Here is a 20,019-nt window from a genome sequence, read left to right on the forward strand (position 1 = left end):
ATCATTTACTCAGAAATTACCAGCATTTCAGAACCAATCTCAAAGACCTGAATGTGCTCTAGGTACAAATGTGAATTTAACAGACAATACACAAAAAGTGTCACCATCTCCAAAACTGCCCCCTGAAAGCCAGGCTGAAGTGCTGGTGCTAGACTTTGCAAGTTGTGTCTCATCTGAAGAAGAGAAAAGAAGCAGCAGGCATGACTCTCCCTCCAGACATTATTTGTATGCAGAAAGGAGGAGCAGCTCTGCTTTAAGGTGATTCTATCTTGTGAAAATACACTGGAATCAATAACCCTGTCAAACCTAATTTATTTCTCTGTAGTAGGGCTTGGCCTTTTATTTCTATAGCATTCCCTAGTTTCAATGATTCTCCTTCTCAGAATCTGTATTTCATCCTTTCAAAACGGCAGGTTGTGCATTGCAGTAAATTGAACATCACTGAGGAGTAGCTGTGCCACTGAACCTAGACTTCCCAGTCTGTGATAGCATTATGCTTCCTGCAGCAGCAAGAAGGGAGCCTTCCTTAGCATCCCAAAGGCATGTTCTATCACAGGCAGTGCGAACTGCAGTCTGGCACCCAGTGTCACTTAGTGAAAGCACCAACAGAGCAGAAAAATGATGCATGTTTGGAGAGTTTGCATCTGTTCAGTGGCAAGTGACCTGCCTAGCCAAACCTGCCTGCATGTAACATCTGTGTACTAGATGGGAGATAAGCATGTTTTGTATTTCTATAGCATCTTCATCTGTTATGGGACAAATCCCACACAGGTCATGCCAGGTTCAGTGCCTCTCCCCTACTCCCAGGGTGAGTCATTCCACTGCTACTGCAGCCTTCTGAAGCTCCAGTATCTCCAGCTGCTCTGAATGCACTGGCCCGAGCCCCGCTCCTCTCCCTGTGTGGAAGCATATGGAGAGCTCTTTGGGACCCAACTTTGCAGGCTTTTCATTCGGGCACAGCACCTCCACTACCATGGAAAAAGGGAAGGGGAAGGACTTACCCCTGTATCCGTACAGCAGCACTGAATTGCAGCTCCCTCTGGGGTGGAGGGTGGCAGCCAAGCAGGTTCACAACATATAGCACAATGGCAAGGGGAGGGGAAATTCTGGCTGAGGACACTTGTGTCAACTGTGATGAAAGGCCCTGGGATGTTTCTGTGCACGCAGACTAAATGTGCTAGTCTCTAAGGTGCCACAAGCACTCCTCTTTCTTTTTGCTGATACAGACTAACACGGCTACCCCTCTGAAACCTGTCTCTCGATACAGGTACTTACATGGCCCCATCACCTCTGGGTACAATGCCTTTATCCTGATAGCATGCCTGTGAGCCATGACCCTGTGTTACTGGTGGGGAACTGAGGCACAGAGAGACTTAGTGACTCGGCCAAGGTCACTCCGGAAGTCTGTGACAGAGCAGGGAACTGAACCCACGTCTATTTTCCTGGGTTACAACAGCACAGAAACAGTTCAGGAAACATCAACATTAAAAGCAAACACAGAACCACCCAGCGTTGTGGAACAGCTGAGCTAGTCTGTGGTAATGATTGCTGATTAAAACAGAGCAGCCCACTCCCAGGAATTGATGACACACTAGAACAATGTACAAACACAGCAAGGAGAGACAACTCCAATTCCCAGTTGATAAATGGATTAAATTCCACAGCCTTGCATGAGTAAAGGACTCTATCCTCATCAGAGGGATGCTACAAGGTGTGTTGACAATACATTTCTAGCCCTCTCTTTGTTTAATTCTACAAAGGAATGACTATGCTTTAAAGCAGCGGTTCTCAAACTGGGGTCCACGAACCCAAGGGGGTCCGCGAGTCATGTGCAGGGCTGCCAGCCCCGCTGATCAACTCTTCCCCCTCCCTCCCAGTGGGGACAGAGTGCACTTTGGGGAGCGGACTGAAAGAGGTGGGGAAGAGGAGAGGCCGTGATGGAGCGGGGGCGGGAAGACATGGGATGGGGGTAGGGCTTTAGGAGAAGGGGTAGAGTCAGGGTAGGGCAGGGCCTGGGGCTGAGTCGGGATTGAGCACCCCCGGGGAAAATTAGAAGTTGGCTTGGGGGTCTGCAAAAAATTTTAAATCAAAGTTTGAGAACCTCTGCTTTAAAGCACTAGTTATCTTTCCTCTTCCATGGCATCAGCTGCTAAGGACAAGTGTGAGTGCTAGGTGCGAGTCCAGGCAAAGCTCAGCACCCAGTGTCTAGACTGCAGAGCAGGGTAATTCAGTTTGTCTTTTCCTGACACTAGGCTGCACAGAGAACTCTGGCTGTCAGCCGTTCATTTGCGGCTCAAGATAATACTGCCCTAGAAGGAGACACTCTCTAATCAGTCGTCTCCATCTCAGTTATTTTGGAGCTGGGGGTTTAGTTTTGCCTGGAGTTGTAAAAACCAGCCTCAGTCACTGTATCAGCAGAAGACTGGGAAGCTTCATAGCCAAAAGTTAGTGATGTGGGAGTGGGGTGTGTGTCAGGCAGCGGTGGGTGAGGGAAAGGAACAGCTGCCCAGCTCACCAGCACCATGACCAGGATAATGTAGCTTGTTCAGCAGCAGTTCAGGAACGTTTGCTCAAAACCAAGTGGGTGCTTGTGGTTCATGGAGACCAATAAGCTTCATTCACTGTGCAGGTAAAGGCAGCACCACACAGGCAGAGGGGGGCTGGCCTCCTCGGGTAGGGCATGCTGCTCCTTCGGGGGTCACTGCGAAGGAAGGAGACCAGCTTGGCTTAACAGTTTTCAGAGTAACAGCCGTGTTAGTCTGTCTTTGCAAAAAGAAAAGGAGTACTTGTGGCACCTTAGAGACTAACCAATTTATTTGAGCATGAGCTTTCGTGAGCTACAGCTCACTTCATCGGATGCATACCGTGGAAACTGCAGTAGACATTATATACACACAGAGACCATGAAACAATACCCCCTCCCACCCTACTGTCCTGCTGGTAATAGCTTATCTAAAGCTTATCTAAAGCCAGCAGGAGAGTGAGTTTATGTGTGTGGGTGTGTTCCCGGGGGGCGGAGGGGAGAAAGCCTGGATCTGTGCTGGAAATGACCCACCTTGATTACCATGCACATTGTAGGGAGAGTGGTCACTTTGGATGAGCTATTACCAGCAGGAGAGTGAGTTTGTGTGTGTATGGGGGTGGGGGAGTGAGAAAACCTGGATCTATGCTGGAAATGGCCCACCTTGATTATCATGCACATTGTAGGGAGAGTGGTCACTTTGGATAAGCTATTACCAGCAGGAGAGTGAGTTTGTGTGCGTGGTTTTTGGAGGGGGGTGAGGGGGTGAGAGAACCTGGATTTGTGCAGGAAATGGCCCACCTTGATTATCATACACATTGTGAAGAGAGTGGTCACTTTGGATGGGCTATTACCAGCAGGAGAGTGAGTTTGTGTGTGTGTGTGTGGGGGGGGAGGCGGAGGGTGAGAAAACCTGGATTTGTGCTGGAAATGGCCCAACTTAATGATCACTTTAGATAAGCTATTACCAGCAGGAGAGTGAGTTTGTGTGTGTATGGGGGTGGGGGGGTGAGAAAACCTGGATTTGTGCTGGAAATGGCCCACCTTGATTATCATGCACATTGTAGGGAGAGTGGTCACTTTTGATAAGCTATTACCAGCAGGAGAGTGAGTTTGTGTGTGTGGTTTTTCGGAGGGGGGTGAGGGAGTGAGAGAACCTGGATTTGTGCTGGAAATGACCCACCTTGATTATCATACACATTGTGAAGAGAAAAGGAGTACTTGTGGCACCTTAGAGACTAACCAATTTATTTGAGCATGAGCTTTCGTGAGCCACAGCTCACTTCATCAGATGTGTACCGTGGAAACTGCAGCAGACTTTATCCAGCAGGACAGTGGGGTGGGAGGAGGTATTGTTTCATATTCTCTGTGTGTATATAAAGTCTGCTGCAGTTTCCACGGTACACATCTGATGAAGTGAGCTGTGGCTCACGAAAGCTCATGCTCAAATAAATTGGTTAGTCTCTAAGGTGCCACAAGTACTCCTTTTCTTTTTGCGAATACAGACTAACACGGCTGTTCCTCTGAAACCTGTCATTGTGAAGAGAGTGGTCACTTTGGATAGGCTATTACCAGCAGGAGAGTGAGTTTGGGGGGGGGGGGGGGCGGAGGGTGAGAAAACCTGGATTTGTGCTGGAAATGGCCCAACTTGATGATCACTTTAGATAAGCTATTACCGGCAGGACAGTGGGGTGGGAGGGGGTATTGTTTCATGGTCTCTGTGTGTATATAATGTCTACTGCAGTTTCCACGGTATGCATCCGATGAAGTGAGCTGTAGCTCACAAAAGCTCATGCTCAAATAAACTGGTTAGTCTCTAAGGTGCCACAAGTACTCCTTTTCTTTTGGCTTAACAGTGAAATCCTTGCTGATCTTAAATACAAAAAAAGAAGCTTACAAGAAGTGGAAGACTGGACAAATGACCAGGGATGAGTACAAAGATATTGCTTGGGCTTGCAGGAGTGAAATCAGGAAGGCCAAATCACACCTGGAGTTGCAGCTAGCAAGAGATTTTAAGAGTAACAAGAAGGGTTTCTTCAGGTATGTTAGCAACAAGAAGAAAGTCAAGGAAAGTGTGGGCCCCTTACTGAATGAGGGAGGCAACCTAGTGACAGAGGATGTGGAAAAAGCTAATGTACTCAATGCTTTTTTTGCCTCTGTCTTCACGAACAAGGTCAGCTTCCACACTACTGCACTGGGCAGCACAGCATGGGGAGGAGGTGACCAGCCCTCTGTGGAGAAAGAAGTGGTTCGGGACTATTTAGAAAAGCTGGACAAGCACAAGTCCATGGGGCCGGATGCGTTGCATCCGAGAATGCTAAAGGAATTGGCGGCTGTGATTGCAGAGCCATTGGCCATTATCTCCTGGGAACTACAGGCCAGTCAGCCTCACCTCAGTCCCTGGAAAAATCATGGAGCAGGTCCTCAAGGAATCAATTCTGAAGCACTTAGAGGAGAGGAAAGTGATCAGGAACAGTCAGCATGGATTCACCAAGGGCAAGTCATGCCTGACTAATCTAATTGCCTTCTATGACGAGATAACTGGCTCTTTGGATGAAGGGAAAGACATGTTGTTCCTCGACTTTAGCAAAGCTTTTGACACGGTCTCCCACAGTATTCTTGCCAGCAAGTTAAAGAAGTATGGGCTGGATGAATGGACTATAAGGTGGATAGAAAGCTGGCTAGATTGTCAGGCTCAATGGGTAGTGATCAATGGCTCCATGTCTAGTTGGCAGCCGGTATCAAGTGGAGTGCCCCAGGGGTTGGTCCTGGGGCCGGTTTTGTTCAATATCTTCATAAATGATCTGGAGGATGGTGTGGATTGCACCCTCAGCAAGTTTGCAGATGACATTAAACTGGGAGGAGTGGTAGATACGCTGGAGGGTAGGGATAGGATACAGAGGGACCTAGACAAATTGGAGGATTGGGCCAAAAGAAATCTGATGAGGTTCAACAAGGACAAGCGCAGAGTCCTGCACTTAGGACGGAAGAATCCCATGCACCGCTACAGACTAGGGACCAAATGACTAAGCAGCAGTTCTGCGGAAAAGGACCTAGGGGTGACAGTGGACGAGAAGCTGGATATGAGTCAGCAATGTGCCCTTGTTGCCAAGAAGGCCAATGGCATTTTGGGATGTATAAGTAGGGGCATTGCAAGCAGATCGAGGGACGTGATCGTTCCCCTCTATTCGACATTGGTGAGGCCCCATCTGGAGTACTGTGTCCAGTTTTGGGCCCCACACTATAAGAAGGATGTGGAAAAATTGGAAAGAGTCCAGTGGAGGGCAACAAAAATGATTAGGGGATTGGAACACATGACTTATGAGGAGAGGCTGAGGGAACTGGGGATGTTTAGCCTGCAGAAGAGAAGAATGAGGGGGGATTTGATAGCTGCTTTCAACTACCTGAAAGGGGGTTCCAAAGAGGATGGCTCTAGACTGTTCTCAGTGGTAGCAGATGACAGAACAAGGAGTTTTGGTCTCAAGTTGCAGTGGGGGAGATTTAGGTTGGATATTAGGAAAAACTTTTTCACTAGGAGGGTGGTGAAACACTGGAATGTGTTACCTAGGGAGGTGGTGGAATCTCCTTCCCTAGAAGTTTTTAAGGTCAGGCTTGACAAAGCCCTGGCTGGGATGATTTAGTCGGGGATCGGTCCTGCTTTGAGCAGGGGGTTGGACTAGATGACCTCTTGAGGTCCCTTCCAACCCTGATATTCTATGATTCTATGAAGAGAACCAGCACCAGAATCATCCAATCAAGGAGCAGGGAAAATAGATCCTAATGCAAAATCCAGGCATCACTCTTAGACTCAAACACCTTCATCCAAAAGAGCCCAAATTTAGTGACTTTCAGGGCATGCTGCAAAAGACATCTGGTTTGAGCAGGTTTTTGGAGAAGGCTGAGGGTTTGCTTCTGAGTGGTCTGGGATCAGGGCTTCTCCTCTCCCTCCATCATCTAACTTTTTAGGGAGAGGGAGGGCCACAGGCAGAGAGACCAGATTTCTAACTATTGTAGGTCACTGCTTTCATGTATTTCCCATCTATTTATGAATGGCCTGATGGGTGGCTTGCTGGTTAAGAGGCCATCTTGTTTTAAAATACTCTTGAGGGTGGTGGTTTTAGAAATGGTGAAATTGAAAGAGGATTCATACTGGGGACAGAGCCAGGCCCAGGGAGGGCAGATCAGAGGTCGCACAGGCCAGGCTGTCTCAGACCCAAGCACAAACATTAAAAGTGGAATCTTTTACATCCCTAGGAGCTTTCCATTCCCTGAAACATACATTTCGTACATGGGCCAACAAATCGCCCATTCTCATGCCAGTCTGCTGGCCCAGCAAGCGCTGGCTCCCCTGCTTTTGCATTGCTGGTTCTGCAGATTGCTATGCTAGGTTGCCTTTCAGCCCCTATACTCTTGGTGCAACCCTGACCTCAAGTACAAACTGGAGAGATTTTGTAGATATTCTGAGAGCTAAATAAAACTTGGTAACGCTGAATGTTTGCTGGCTAAGTCATGTATTATTGGAGCACAGCTGGGGACTTTTTAAAGCAATCCCAAAGGGTTCTTACCATTCCATTACAATTCACAATTTCTGACAATACCAAATCCTCCCCCAGCCCACTGCATTGGGTCTCCAGTGAATTTCTCAGTGCCCTTCCCTGGGTTTGAGTTCCCACCACTCCACTTAATTTCCCCCTTTCACTCCCCTCCTAGCCCCCACACACTGTGTATGAATCTGCATCATTTCATTCAAGCTGGTTTTCCTTTAGAAAGAACTGAATGATGGAAAGTGAAATGCAATTCATTGAAACTTAGTTTATACAAATCTAATTACACAATGCCGCAGCACTACGGACTGTATTTCTCCTTTGGTATACAATGACACTTGCTACCACCTCTTTGCCCATGAATATTGTACCCACAACTGTGTTCTCATCCTTTCAGTAAGGGAGGTTCCCCTTCAGTGAGAGATTTAACAAAATATTAGTGCCCTAACAGAGCCACGAACTGAACTCACCAGAACTCGGAGCACACACCTTCCTGGCAGCTGCTACCCACGTTTCCCAGAACTGCTAAACCAAGGATCCCAGCTCTGACTTGGAAGGGTCTTTCAATTCTTCAGAAAGGTGAAGAGAATTCAGCTGACGGATGAGTTGAGACCTAGACAACTAGCCAACTGAGACCAACAACTATGACAAGGAGTTTAAATCAGCTAGAAAAGGCTAACAGTGTATTTCCTAATGAATATTTCTGATCTAAAATCTACTCCTAAAATTAATGGTTAGTTTCTTGCCCCTGTTCCTAATCACAACCCCCTTGAATATCAGCTGTTCGAAGTGTCTAAGGGAACAATAAGAACTACACAAAATTAAGCTAGTAACCATGTGAACCTCATAGAAGAGCCAACCCCCTGTGCAGGAGCCAGCCTGAAATTTCAGTGATGTGAGTGGTGCTGCAATTGATAGTCAGGAGCGTTCTGCCTTTTAGACTTAGGCCCTGTCTACACTACCATGTTTTGTTACCAAAAACTGCCTTTTGTTGACCAAACAGTGAATGCGTACATACTACAATACAACTTTTGTCAGGAAAAACTCCCGGTTTTGGCGACTAAATACATCCACCCCAACAAGAGACTTATGTCTTTTTCCTCATCATTTTTCTCAACAAAGTGCCAGTGTAGACACCACACTTGATTTCATTGCTTTAACTGGCCTCCAGGAGGTGCCCCACAATGGCCATCCTGACCGCTCTGGCCAGCAGTTTGAACTCCACCTCCCTGCAGCCAGGTAAGCGACCATCCGCCCCTCCACCTTAGAAGCCCAAGGAATTTTTGAAATGCCATTTCCTGCTGGCTCGGCGTGGAAAGGTCTCCTTGCAACTTCCCAGGTGACCATGGCGGGTTATAGCACCAAAGGCTCTCCCATTTGGACCACTGCAGAGCTGCTGGATCTGCTCAGTATATGGAGAGAGTAGGCTGTGCAATCCCAGCTGTGCTTGAGCCGTAGGAATTTTGATACCGATGGGCACATTTCTCGAGGCTTGTGCGAAAAGGGCTGTGATCAGGACACGCTGCAGTGCAGAGCAAAGATAAAGGAGCTGAGGCAGGCGTACTATAAGGTGAGGGCGGCAAACCGTCACTCCGGTCCTGCACCTAAGACCTGCCGGTTCTACAAGGAGCTGTATGCTATCTTTGGTGGCGACCCCACCTCCACTGCCAAGCGCCCCGTGGATACTTGAGAGGGAATGGAGACAGCGGAAAGAGGACCTAACCCAGAGGATGAAGTTATTGATGAAGAGGTGGAGTTAGACGAGAATGTGCAGCTCCCGGCGCAGTCGCCTTGTGGGGCAGGCAGCCAGGAACTGTTCTCCACTCTAGAGGTGTCTAGCCAGTCTCAGCAGTTGCTCTCCGGGGAGCAAAAAGCAGGAGATGAGACACCTTGTAAGTGGCTGTGGCCTGTGTAGTGCGGAGGTGGGTTCAGGGAATAGAAATGTGGGAGGCTGGCTGTGTTTCTGTGAGGTGGATGTTTCCCTGTGTAGCTAATCGGTACAGCGGAACAGGGTGTTGATACATGCCGAGACCTCACGGGAATCCTCCAGAGAGGTCTCCAGGAAAGGTTCCCGGAGGTACTCGGCCATCCTCTGCTGAAGGTTCCATGGCAGAGCAGCTTTGTTCCTTCCCCCATTGTAGGAAACTTTCCCGCACCGTTCGGCAATCACTTGTGTAGGGACCAAAGCGGCACATAGGTGAGCAGCACAGGGAGCAGGGCAGAAGCCACAAGCATGTAGTAGATATACCCTCATTTCCCTGCTTACCTTTAGCAGTGAGATGTCTGATAGAATGACCCGTGCCTGTGGAAAAGTGTGGCAGAATTTTAGAATTTTTTCCATAGAATGCTGCACCACGACCCTTGCAAAGTGTGTGTGCTCCTTTCCCTGAGTGGAGTGGAGCGGGGGCCCCCTCCTGCAAATACTCATGATGCTTTGGCTGTTCACAGAGATGTGTGCCTGGCTAGGGCCAGTGATAAAATGATTGAAATGTTGCAAAAATTATATTTAACTGAAATGTTTCAATGCTGTGCATGAATTTAAGAATCCCGCTTCTGTGCATTGTCCCCTGTGCTTCACCAGATGTAGCCTTCAGAAATGCACCCCGACCGACCGTCTCTGCCAGATAAGAAAGCGTCCAAGATGCAGCAAAGACAACATGTTCCGGGAGGTACTACAGTGCTCCAATGCAGAAAAAAGGGAATGCAAGGAGTGCTGGGAAGCCGAATGGCAGGACAGAAAAGAGAATCATGCATTTGTTAAGGACGCAACTGAGCAGATGATTAAAGTAATGGAGGAGCAAACGCAGATGCCGAAGTCCTTAACAGTGCTGCAGACTAAGCAGATCCACGCCAACCTTCCCCTGCAGCACATTCAGAACTCTTTTCCATGCCTGCCCCCGCAACTCTGTCCACACATTCCTGTCCACTTTCCGAGACTTCTCTTTTCCTTTCACTCCATGTCCTCGGACAACTTTCACAATGATAGCTGGACCTACAGACAGCTGTGAAAGTTCTGCCCTTCACTGGTTCCTTCTTTCCCAGCAGGCATCTGTGTGCTTGTGTGTGCTGTTTCTTGTGCAATAAAAGCAAAGTTTTATAATGGTAAATCATCTTTATTTTTTTTCTATGAGGTGAGATTGCAGCTACTGCCAACACATGCACAGGCATTTTAATCACTTTATCACTGGAATATAAGGCCCCAAATGTCACCACTGCCTCCTAGGAAAACTACATGTCACGTAACACTGAAGCAACTCAGACACAGATACATGTTACTGATGGTCATTGTCAAAGTGCGGCCTCAAAGCCTTTCTGATTCAAATAGCTCCTCTCTGGGCTCCTCTGACAGCCCTGGTATCTGGCTGCTCAAAATCAAGCGGTCTGCCTCAGCACTCCACCCCTGAGCAAACCTTTCACCCTTGGCTTCACAGAGTTTATGCAACGTACAGAACATGGCTATGACCATGGGAATATTATCCTCATTAAGGTCTAACTTGTCATAAAGGCATCGCTAGTGTGCCTTTAATCTGCCAAAGGCGCATTCAACTGTCATCTGGAACCTATTCGGCCTGTTGTTGAACTGCTCCTTACTGCTGTCCAAGTGTCCCATGTAAGGTTTCAGGAGCCAGCAATGTAAGGGGTATGCTGGGTCTCCCAGGATCACTATGGGCATTTCAACATCCCCCACTGTATTCTTCTGGTTTGGAAAGGAAGTCCCCGTTTGCAGCTTTCTGCAAAGGCCCGTGTTCCTGAAAATGCATGCATCATGCACCTTCCCAGACCACTCCACATTGATATCAGTGAAATGCCCACGGTGATCCACAAGCGCCTGCAACACCATGGAGAAATACCCCTTCCTATTGATGTACTCTGTTGCAAGGTGGTCTGGTGCCAAAATTGGAATGTGCATGCCATCTACCACCCCATCACAGTTAGGGAATCCCATTTCTGCAAAGTTGTCCACTATTTCACGCACATTTCCCAGAGTCACGGTCCTTCGTAGTAGGATGCAATTTATTGCCCTGCACACTTGCATTAACGCAGCCCTAGTGGTCGACTTTCCCCACTCCAAATTGATTCGCAACCGACTGATAGCAGTCTGGAGTTGCCAGCTTCCACACAGTAATTGCCACACACTTCTCTACTGAGAGGGCAGCTCTCATTCTGGTATCCTTGTGTCGTGGGTCTGGGGCGAGATCCAACATAGTTCCAGGACGGTGGCTTTCCGCATCTGAAAGTTCTGTAGCCACTGCTCTTCATCCCACACCTGCATGACAATACAATCCCATCATTCAGTGCTTGTTTCCCGAGCCCAAAAGCAATGGCTTACTCTATGCAGCTGCTCTGTGAATGCCAAAAGCAATCTAAAATTGCTCCTACCCATATCATGCACAATGTCGGGTGCCTGCGACTCTTCTTCAGTTAGGAACTTCATGATTAATTGCACTGCCATCTGCGATGTCTTCATGACAGTTAACAGAGCACAAGAGAGCAGTGCAGGATTCATCCCTTCTCATAAAGATGCCAGGGTATATATCAAAGAAGGGCCGTTGCAAAAATGCTGCAAAAAAAAGCCAGAACCCCACGGAGTTCAGAAAGCAATGCATCACGGAACATTTAGCCCGGTCCTAAGATGCAGAGGGATCCACTCCGCCTTCCCACAATACCTAGCGACACAAGGTGTCGAGCTGGACTGTGGGATGGGAACCCACAGTGCATTACTCATACTGTCGATCATGCCCCCACTGTGGACGCAATATGCCAACAGAGGGAGCAAGTGAAAACATAAGAGATTCTGATTTTTATTATGTCGACTTTTGGGTGTCAACATCACTTTTGTCGACAAAAATTGGTAGTGTAGACATAGCCTTAGTCAATTCTCTCTCACAAGCTCTCATTTGGCTTAACCATTCCCAAAGTTACAAACACCTGCAGAACTCTGTACTCCAAGGCCAGCTGGAAATGCGTTGCTGCTTTGGTGTGAAATCTGGAGAACAGATCTGCCCCTTTCTCACATAACTTTATCTTACCTTATTCACAGAGAGGCTCCTCTCAGGGGAGGGGTTCAGTGCCGCTGTAGATGGAGCCCTTGTGTACTTTGCTAAACTGACCTGCCTGGATGGATTCTTGCAAATGGCCATTTCATCATCACTGTGTCTATTACTGTCCCATGAATCAGATCATTCTCCAGAAGGATCAAGCATGCAACCAGCCAAGGTTCTCTGAGGCACCGCTTGTAGTCTTCATCATCTTGGAATCTACTCATCACTTCTCAGTAGCTCTGGGGGCTGATAAAGCATCCTGAATTTAAGAGGAATTTTTCACACTTGTGATACAAGGGAACATCCTGGCTGCAGTCAGTCTCAATACAGGATTAATGGAGTCACAGCTGTTAGGATTCCCCAACAGAGCATTTTTTGATTAATTTTCTCCTACCGCTCAGCTCACTGAGCTGCTCATTGAGATATGTTTACACTGCAGTTAGACACCCATGGCTGGTCTGTGCCAACTGACTCCAGCTCATGGGGCTGCTGTTTAATTGCAGACTTCTGGGCTCAGGCTGGAGCCCAGGCTGTAGGTTCCTGCGAGGTGGGAGGGTCCCAGAGCTCAGGCTGCAGCCAGAGCCCGAAAGTCTACACTGTAATGAAACAGCCCCATGCCCTGAGCCCAAGTCAGCTGGCATGGGCCAGCTGCAGGTTTTTAATTGCAGTGTAGACATACCTGAGGCCCTTCCCTTGCAGTGTGCACCTGTAGGGAGCCTCTCAGTCTGTTCTGTCCTTGCATCAGCTCCATTTCTGATGGCGCACTTCTGGAATGTCCTGGAGCTGTAGGCAGAATGATGAGTGATTCTCAGCAATCTGATCCCTATTCAAGCTGCTACTCAGTAACAATGAAAACATTAATTAAAACCATCTTGAAAACAGCTAGCAGACTGTGAATCCACACTTCACAAGGTTGGGCTCACCCAACAGCTTTTAAAAGAGATGGCGCTTTCCTTTTGAAAACCTTCAGTCCATGGAGGGCTCAGATCCTATTACCTGCCTCTGGCTTTGTGGGTAGTTTTCTGCTGAGTTTCCTAGAGGAGTTTTCTTTCATCCTTTAAGCTAGCAAGGACTGGGAGTGTGGAAGGGAGGAAGAACTTTGTTTTGCTCAACAGCAGTCCCCTTGGCAGATTAAATCAAAAGTGACTGGTTTCAATTCTTGGTCACTGGCTTTGAGAAACAAAGATCTGTTACTGCAGGGATGGACAAAAGAAAACTGAAAACAAATCAGTAGACAATCCAACCCCATGAAAATGTCACAGAACAAAAAGTGCACACCCAGTTCACCGCCTCCGGCTCCTGCTTTGAGATCTCTTTCATGTAATGTTTTATTCCTTGGACACCCGAAGACAATGACTGCTGAGTAGCAAATGTTCTCTCTAGGAGAGGATCATCTCTTCATAATATGTTTAGTGCACTGGGCTGAGGCCTCTAGATGCTACTGCAATACAAATAAGCAACAAAAGACACACCCAAATTTCCTGTTAACTAAAAGAAAAACCACAGACCCTTGGGCACTGGGAGTGGCTGGCTCACTACAAAAGCAATATTACCTCTCTTGGTATTGACACCTCCTCATCAATTATTGGGAGTGGACCACATCCACCCTGGCTGAATTGACCCTGTCATCACTGGTTCTCCACTTGTGAGGTAACTCCCTTCTCTTCATGTGTCAGTATATTTATGCCTGCATCTGTAATTTTCACTCCATGCATCTGAATAAGTGGGTTTTTTACCCACGAAAACTTATGCCCAAATAAATCTGTTAGTCTTTAAGGTGCCACCGGACTCCACGTTGTTTTTGAGGATACAGACTAACATGGCTACCCCTCTGACACAGACCCTTTTGGAATTTTGCAGCCACTTCTTTGCATTTGCTGAGCAAATGAAGAAAGCCAGCTCCAATTTCACCCCACTTGCATGGGTAGCGTGTATCGTAGACTAGGGGAGGCTGTGCCTCTCCAAACAGCCTAGCATGGCCCCACCCACACTGTGCCCCCAGGCCAGGCCCCCTCCTGCAGTTCCCTCCATTCTTCCCTGGCCCAGGTTGGCTGGGGCTGACCGCCCTGCCTCCTGCAGGGACTTGGGGTGGCTGGAGCTGGGATTGAGCTCCTCGCCTGGCGCTCAGTCCGCACCACCCGGGGCACCGGGGCTGGGGGCGCTGCGGCCGCGCCGCCCGGAGCACCGGGGCTGGGGCCAGGGTGGGGATGATCTTGGCTCCTGTGGGGGAGGGGAGTAAAAGGGATGGGGAAGATGGGGGGCAGAAAGTGAAGGGGAGGAGGCTAGCCTCCCCCAACAGCCATGTCACCAGCCGCCCATGCCCACTTTACACAGCAGGGGAGAACAGTCCTCACCACAGCTCAGAATGGTCATTCCCAGACCTAGTGGGTTCAGCATTTCTATAAGTGGGGGTTACACATAGAATCATAGAATATCAGGGTTGGAAGAGACCTCAGGAGGTCATCTAGTCCAACCCCAACTAAATCATCCCAGCCAGGGCTTTGTCAAGCTGGGCCTTAAAAACCTCTAAGGATGGAGATTCTACCACCTCCCTAGGTAACCCATTCCAGTGCTTCACCACCCTCCTAGTGAAATAGTGTTTCCTAATATCCAACCTAGACCTCCACCACTGCAACTTGAGACCACTGCTCCTTGTTCTGTCACCTGTCACCACTGAGAACATGCCTCAGTAAATAATGAAGAACTTTGTCGCCTTGTGATTGCCCCTTGTGAGAGGTGAGAGTGTGCTCTAAGGGTCAAGGCCTGGGATGCAGTGCTCAGTTTGCTCTCCTCACATTCATATCCTCACTTTGAATGCAAGCAACAGGCAAGAGTAAGTCCACATTTCTCCGGCTCCCTGGAGTGGCTGCTGCTGTCTATTAAAGTTTGACAAACTACTGAAAATGTCACATCCTGCACAGAGCAGTTAATCACCCAGACAGACTAGAGAGACAAGGCGGGTGAGGTAATATCTTTTATTGGACCAACTTCAGTTGGTGAGAGACAAGCTTGTCTCTAATATCTGGGACCAACAGGCTACACCGCCACTCCAAATAGATTAGACAGATAAGAGAATGCCTTGCCAAAGGATCAGATTATTACATTGACTTGGTAATACAGTGTGGGGCTAAGAGAGGATTTCCTAAAAGCTGTTCTGCATTCATTGACACATTAACACTTATCCTGATCTCTTTATCACCCACCAGCCGCCAGAGCTGCTGCTGCTTTGTGGGAATCTTTGAGGGGCATGACGCTTTATTGAGAAGCTGTTCCTTGCTTCTTCCTTCGCTTGCTTTTCATTCCCAGGGACGTTTCAGGATCATTGCTGCTTGGGAGATTCCCTAATTGGTGTCTGTTCTATTCAGATTCTTATACCAACCCTATCACCATGTAAACAGAACCCAGATTGCTTGGTTCCACAGCCACCACCTATAACCCATTAGGTCAGAGTTCTTGTCATCATCCTGTGACATCCCAACTAGCTGCTGTGGGGATGACTGTGAAGTCACACAAAGAGGATTCCCACTCCGGGGTGGAGGATGCAGCAGAGAAACCCATGGATTTGATAGGGAACACAGAACCAAGTCCCAGTAGGAGCTGGTGGTTCTTTGAGTAAATGTTTCAGAGATCAAAGGAAGAAGTTACCAGAAAAAATTTGTTTGTTAAGGGTAAAAACCTAGAGTTTCTGGGTCCAAATGAACCTGGGTCGTCTCATCTGTATTGCCCTTCTCTGTACAGCACCTGGATCTGTGCAGCAGAAGCCACATACTCTGAGGTGAGAAAATACCACTCTCTTTTATGCAAAGTCAAATCCATAAGCAGAATCAAGACAATTCCACCTTGTGACCTTGAGCACTGTGTACCAGTTGCCAGAGGCAAAGCAGTACACTGCACCCAGATGTGTTCACGCAGAAGTCTGTCTGTGGGAAATCCACCGCTGCCACTGTGGATAATATGGAAGATCCCAGGGACATGTGTTTTTCAATCCCACACCAGTACCATGACTCCCCACGTTAAACATCTCTCCTCCACGTATGTGTGGTGAAGATGCTAGAGCCAGAATGGTTGAGAAGATCAGGCAAACACGAGCCTAGCACTATATGCAGACCCCTTTGACCATCCAAGAGTGCACTTGTCAATGAGACCCCTGTCATGGGCTGACGTGCCCTGCCCAGATTTCTCTGCGACGTACATGTGATCATGTGAAGAACAATCTGCAGCTGGTATCAGAAAACAGGCTCTTATACCTGACCTGATGGGGCATGTACCTGGCTTTGATTTGCCAGGCTGCTCATGGGCCCTTCTGAACCACTTTTGAACAGGCCAGGGTCAAGGTGCAGCCTGCCTTCACACCTGGGCCCAAGCAGAGGATCCTACTGCGGCTGTGGCCAAATATGGATGTTGTCACACATCACTGACGGCTGCCCTCTGATCAGATCCGATGGTGGTCTGAGGGCTCCGCTCTTCACCAATGAGGCTGTCGCAAACTGGCTTGGCAAGCTCTGCATCTGATAAGAAGAATCATCATCTCACAGCATCTCCTGGCAAGGAGGCAAATCGACAAGAGCCCTAACTACTCAGGTGACAGCCAATTTGCTTAGTGCATTTATGAGGATAGGCAAACACTGCTCAAACGTTCTGCAAGTGTTTCTAAGTGGATTTACTCTGGCTGGGTTTGTGCCATTTGCCTTCGCCTGCGACAAACATTGTAGGGAGCAAGCTGCCAGACGAACATTGTAGGGGGAAAAAACGGTTACTTTCCTGTACAGAAACTGTTGTTCTTCGAGATGTGTGGTGCACATGTACTTTCCACTGTAAGTGACTCACCAGCAATTTCTTTACAGGTGGTGGGAGTTCTGATTATCTGAGCAGAGACTGCAACATTGACTTGCTGAAGCTTGTGTCTTCTTGGGAAGCTTGAGTAATAGAGTGACTGGAGAAGGTATGTTCACATGGCTGCTTTTCAGATATGTACTATAAGGATGTTGCTCAGGAAGGCCGATGATGTGGACTAAGCCTAGTGAAGAGGGCAGTCATCCTTGGTGGAGGAGAGACTTTAGCAAGATTGGAGCAAAGCTTGATGCAGTCAGAAATCCAGCCTGAAATGCACCATGCTGTAAAGGGTTGACCTTTGATTCTCTTAGCATAGGCTTCAAAGAGTCTATGAGGGGACTGAAAGACTGTACAGTCCAGCTAAAATGGCAAAGCCTTGCAAACAGCAAAGGTATGCAGCTTTTCTTTAGGTTTGGAAAAATTCTGTTTCAGGAGGAATACTGGGAGATGAATTGTTTTGATCAAGGTGGAAAGCTGATACTGCCTTAGGCATGAACTTAGGCTGCGGCCTAAGATAAACTTTATCTTTATGAAAGACTGCAAAAAGAAAGGACAGCTAGGCAGCCTGAAGCTCTGAGACTCTCCTAGCATACGTAACGGCAACCAAGAATGGCGTTTTCGTGGATAGTAGCAGCAGAGGTATTATTGCTAGAGGTTCAAAGGGGGGACCCATTAACCAGGATAGCACTGGATTCAAATCCCAGGAAGGTACCAAGTTGGATACAGGAGGGTAGATGTAAACAAGAAATCTGGACACCAACGGGTGTGAAAAGATAGAAAAAACATCCCCTCTAGATAGTGTACTGCAGAGATAGAAGCCAAGTGGACTCTCACTGTACTAACTGAAAGGTCAGAGGAGTTTAGATGCAGTAGATAGTCTGTTACGTGCCTAACTTCTGCATGAATTGGTGATACCTGGTGAGACTCAACACACACCAAAACCTCTTCCATTTCGCTGCACATGTGGCTCTGGTGGAATCCTTTCTGTTGCTCACCAGGATGCCTTGGATATCTCAGGTGCATAATCTCTTCCGAGTACTCAACCATAAATCATCCACTGAATGAGGTGGACATATTTTCAGGTTGGGATGCAGAGATTTTCTTTGCCTCTGATATCCTTGACCAGGGGAAATATATGGGTGACAGCATCCAGCTCTCATCAGAGGGGGTAAGAAGGAACTGAGGGGAGGTGGCAGCCACACCCCTTATGCCCTTGGTTTAGTGCACGAGGAGGGCAGGGTGCACTGTCTGTCTCCAGACAGAAAAGAAGCAAAGGTCATCTAATGCACTATTACTGACTATATATTCACCCAGCTCAAACTCAACTGTCCATGTAGGGAAGCCCTTCTAATCCTGGGAAGCCACGGTATGGACCTGCAACAAACCCACATGCACCATCCAGGGAGATTGTGTTTTCCAGGACAGTCTATGTGAGTGTGAGCAGGGTCGCACTATTTTGCCACATTAAATTTCTCAGTCTTCAAACTGCCTCTCACTCCTTCCCAAAAACGGGACCATTCCACATCAGGTGACCCACTTCCTGCTTTCAAACACCTCCTGCCACATTCTCCAGACTTTTAGGGACTCCCAGATGGAAAGTCAGGAGTTAACTCCACAGGCAGCTCTTTGCCCCTTCCCCCTGTTGGGCTGGAGTGGGTGAGTTTGTGTCTGTCAGGACCACGGGTCTCCCTCCTATTACTCCAGACTCATGTCAACAGGCCAGAGGGAAAGAATAAAAACTATGAGTTATGGGGGGAATAACTTCCCTTGAAAAATAAATTCAGTTCTGAGTGTTTTCACAACACCCCATTGCTCTGCTGGAAAGGGTTCTAATCCGTGTTGGGATCAGGTACTGAGAAAGGGGTTTTGTTGGGTAATTTACTGACTGGATGAGTTCCCTTCGAGGCAGCCTTCAAACAGGGGAAAAGCTGTGGCTGGTGGTCTCGAGGACTTTAGCTACAGGAAGTTTTTCTGGCTACACAGCATCCATTACACTGAGAGCTGGCAGTTCTCCAGGGGTCCAGGTGGAGAGGAACTCTACCCCAGAATGCAGCCTGCAGGGCTGGGTACAGGTATCATGGCAGCAGCAATTACTAACTTTCTGAGGTATCAACATGGAAAACTGTTGGTTTCTTGGCAAAAGAAAAGAGCCCAGAGAGTGAATGAGACTGAAAAGTGACACGAGACTGCTGAGTAAGGCAGCCTTCCGCGCAGCATGGGAACAGAGCACAAAGTGCTCCAAAACAGGACCCTCCAGCCAGCACTCAGGCAGCTTCTTTGCTCTCCCACTAAGCATCTCCCCCCCATCCATTCCACAGACAGAGATCATGCCGATGGTTGTTCTCAGCATTCCTTGTCACACAGCAGCCAGCCCCCCCGCAATGGAGTGAGGTCAATGGTCACCCCTAAAAAATAACATGGTAGAGGCAAAGCAATTCCCAGCTGAGACCAGCAGGCTCCAACCAGCTCAACCTGGAAGGACCCTTCTAATTCCCATGGCAACTCTCCCGTGGTGGTACAGCTCTCTCCCTTTGAATACAGCAGGCAGAATTAGTGACAGAACGACGTATGGAATCCTTGACAAACATGGTCTGGATTATGCCTGGCCATGGGCAGACACCTTGGCTGTATCCCTGGAAGTACAACGCTGAGTGATCCTCCTCTAGCTTCTTTGAAGGTTATTAAATCTAACTCTGGGGATCTAGACACAAGCTGATTAAAAATAACTGGTAGGATTGCAGCTTTAGAAGGTTGACCACTTGAGACAGGATTAGCCCTTTCTATCTTATGCAGTCTAACTGTCCATTCTCTCCCCATCACTGGGACAATGGCCTGTAGTGAGATTATCCCACCATATTGCTTTCATGGGCTAATACTGCTAATCCAGTACTGACACCGTGGGGCCTACCTGTGTCTGATGCACACAGTCACCTGAAAATGGGTCTGGGGGCTGTGCTATTGGGGGGCAGTGAATGTGAACGTTAGTGCTAGCCCGCAGAAGACATAAACAGAGCAAGAGTGAAGGAAGCAACCTTCTCCATACACCATTCAGACCTTTCAGGGGCATAACGGCAGCCCT

At 48.1% G+C, this 20,019-nt stretch overlaps 1 protein-coding gene across 7 annotated transcripts in view; it reads right to left on the reverse strand.

Moving 5' to 3' along the window:
• Nucleotides 1–20,019, reverse strand: part of TTC28 (tetratricopeptide repeat domain 28) — a 516,699-nt gene that overhangs the window by 121,475 nt on the left and 375,205 nt on the right. Inside the window, exon 1 of one of the 7 annotated variants that reach the window (XM_075120131.1) lies at nucleotides 7,536–7,613. The exons of the other annotated variants lie outside the window; for them this stretch is intronic. The gene's annotated coding sequence lies outside the window, so the exon portion shown is untranslated. Of the gene's footprint in view, nucleotides 1–7,535; nucleotides 7,614–20,019 lie in introns of those variants that run through there. 7 annotated transcript variants of the gene reach the window in all.

The sequence above is a fragment of the Caretta caretta genome, chromosome 15 (genome assembly GCF_965140235.1).
Source record: "Caretta caretta isolate rCarCar2 chromosome 15, rCarCar1.hap1, whole genome shotgun sequence".
In the NCBI taxonomy this organism is placed as follows: Eukaryota; Metazoa; Chordata; order Testudines; family Cheloniidae; genus Caretta; species Caretta caretta.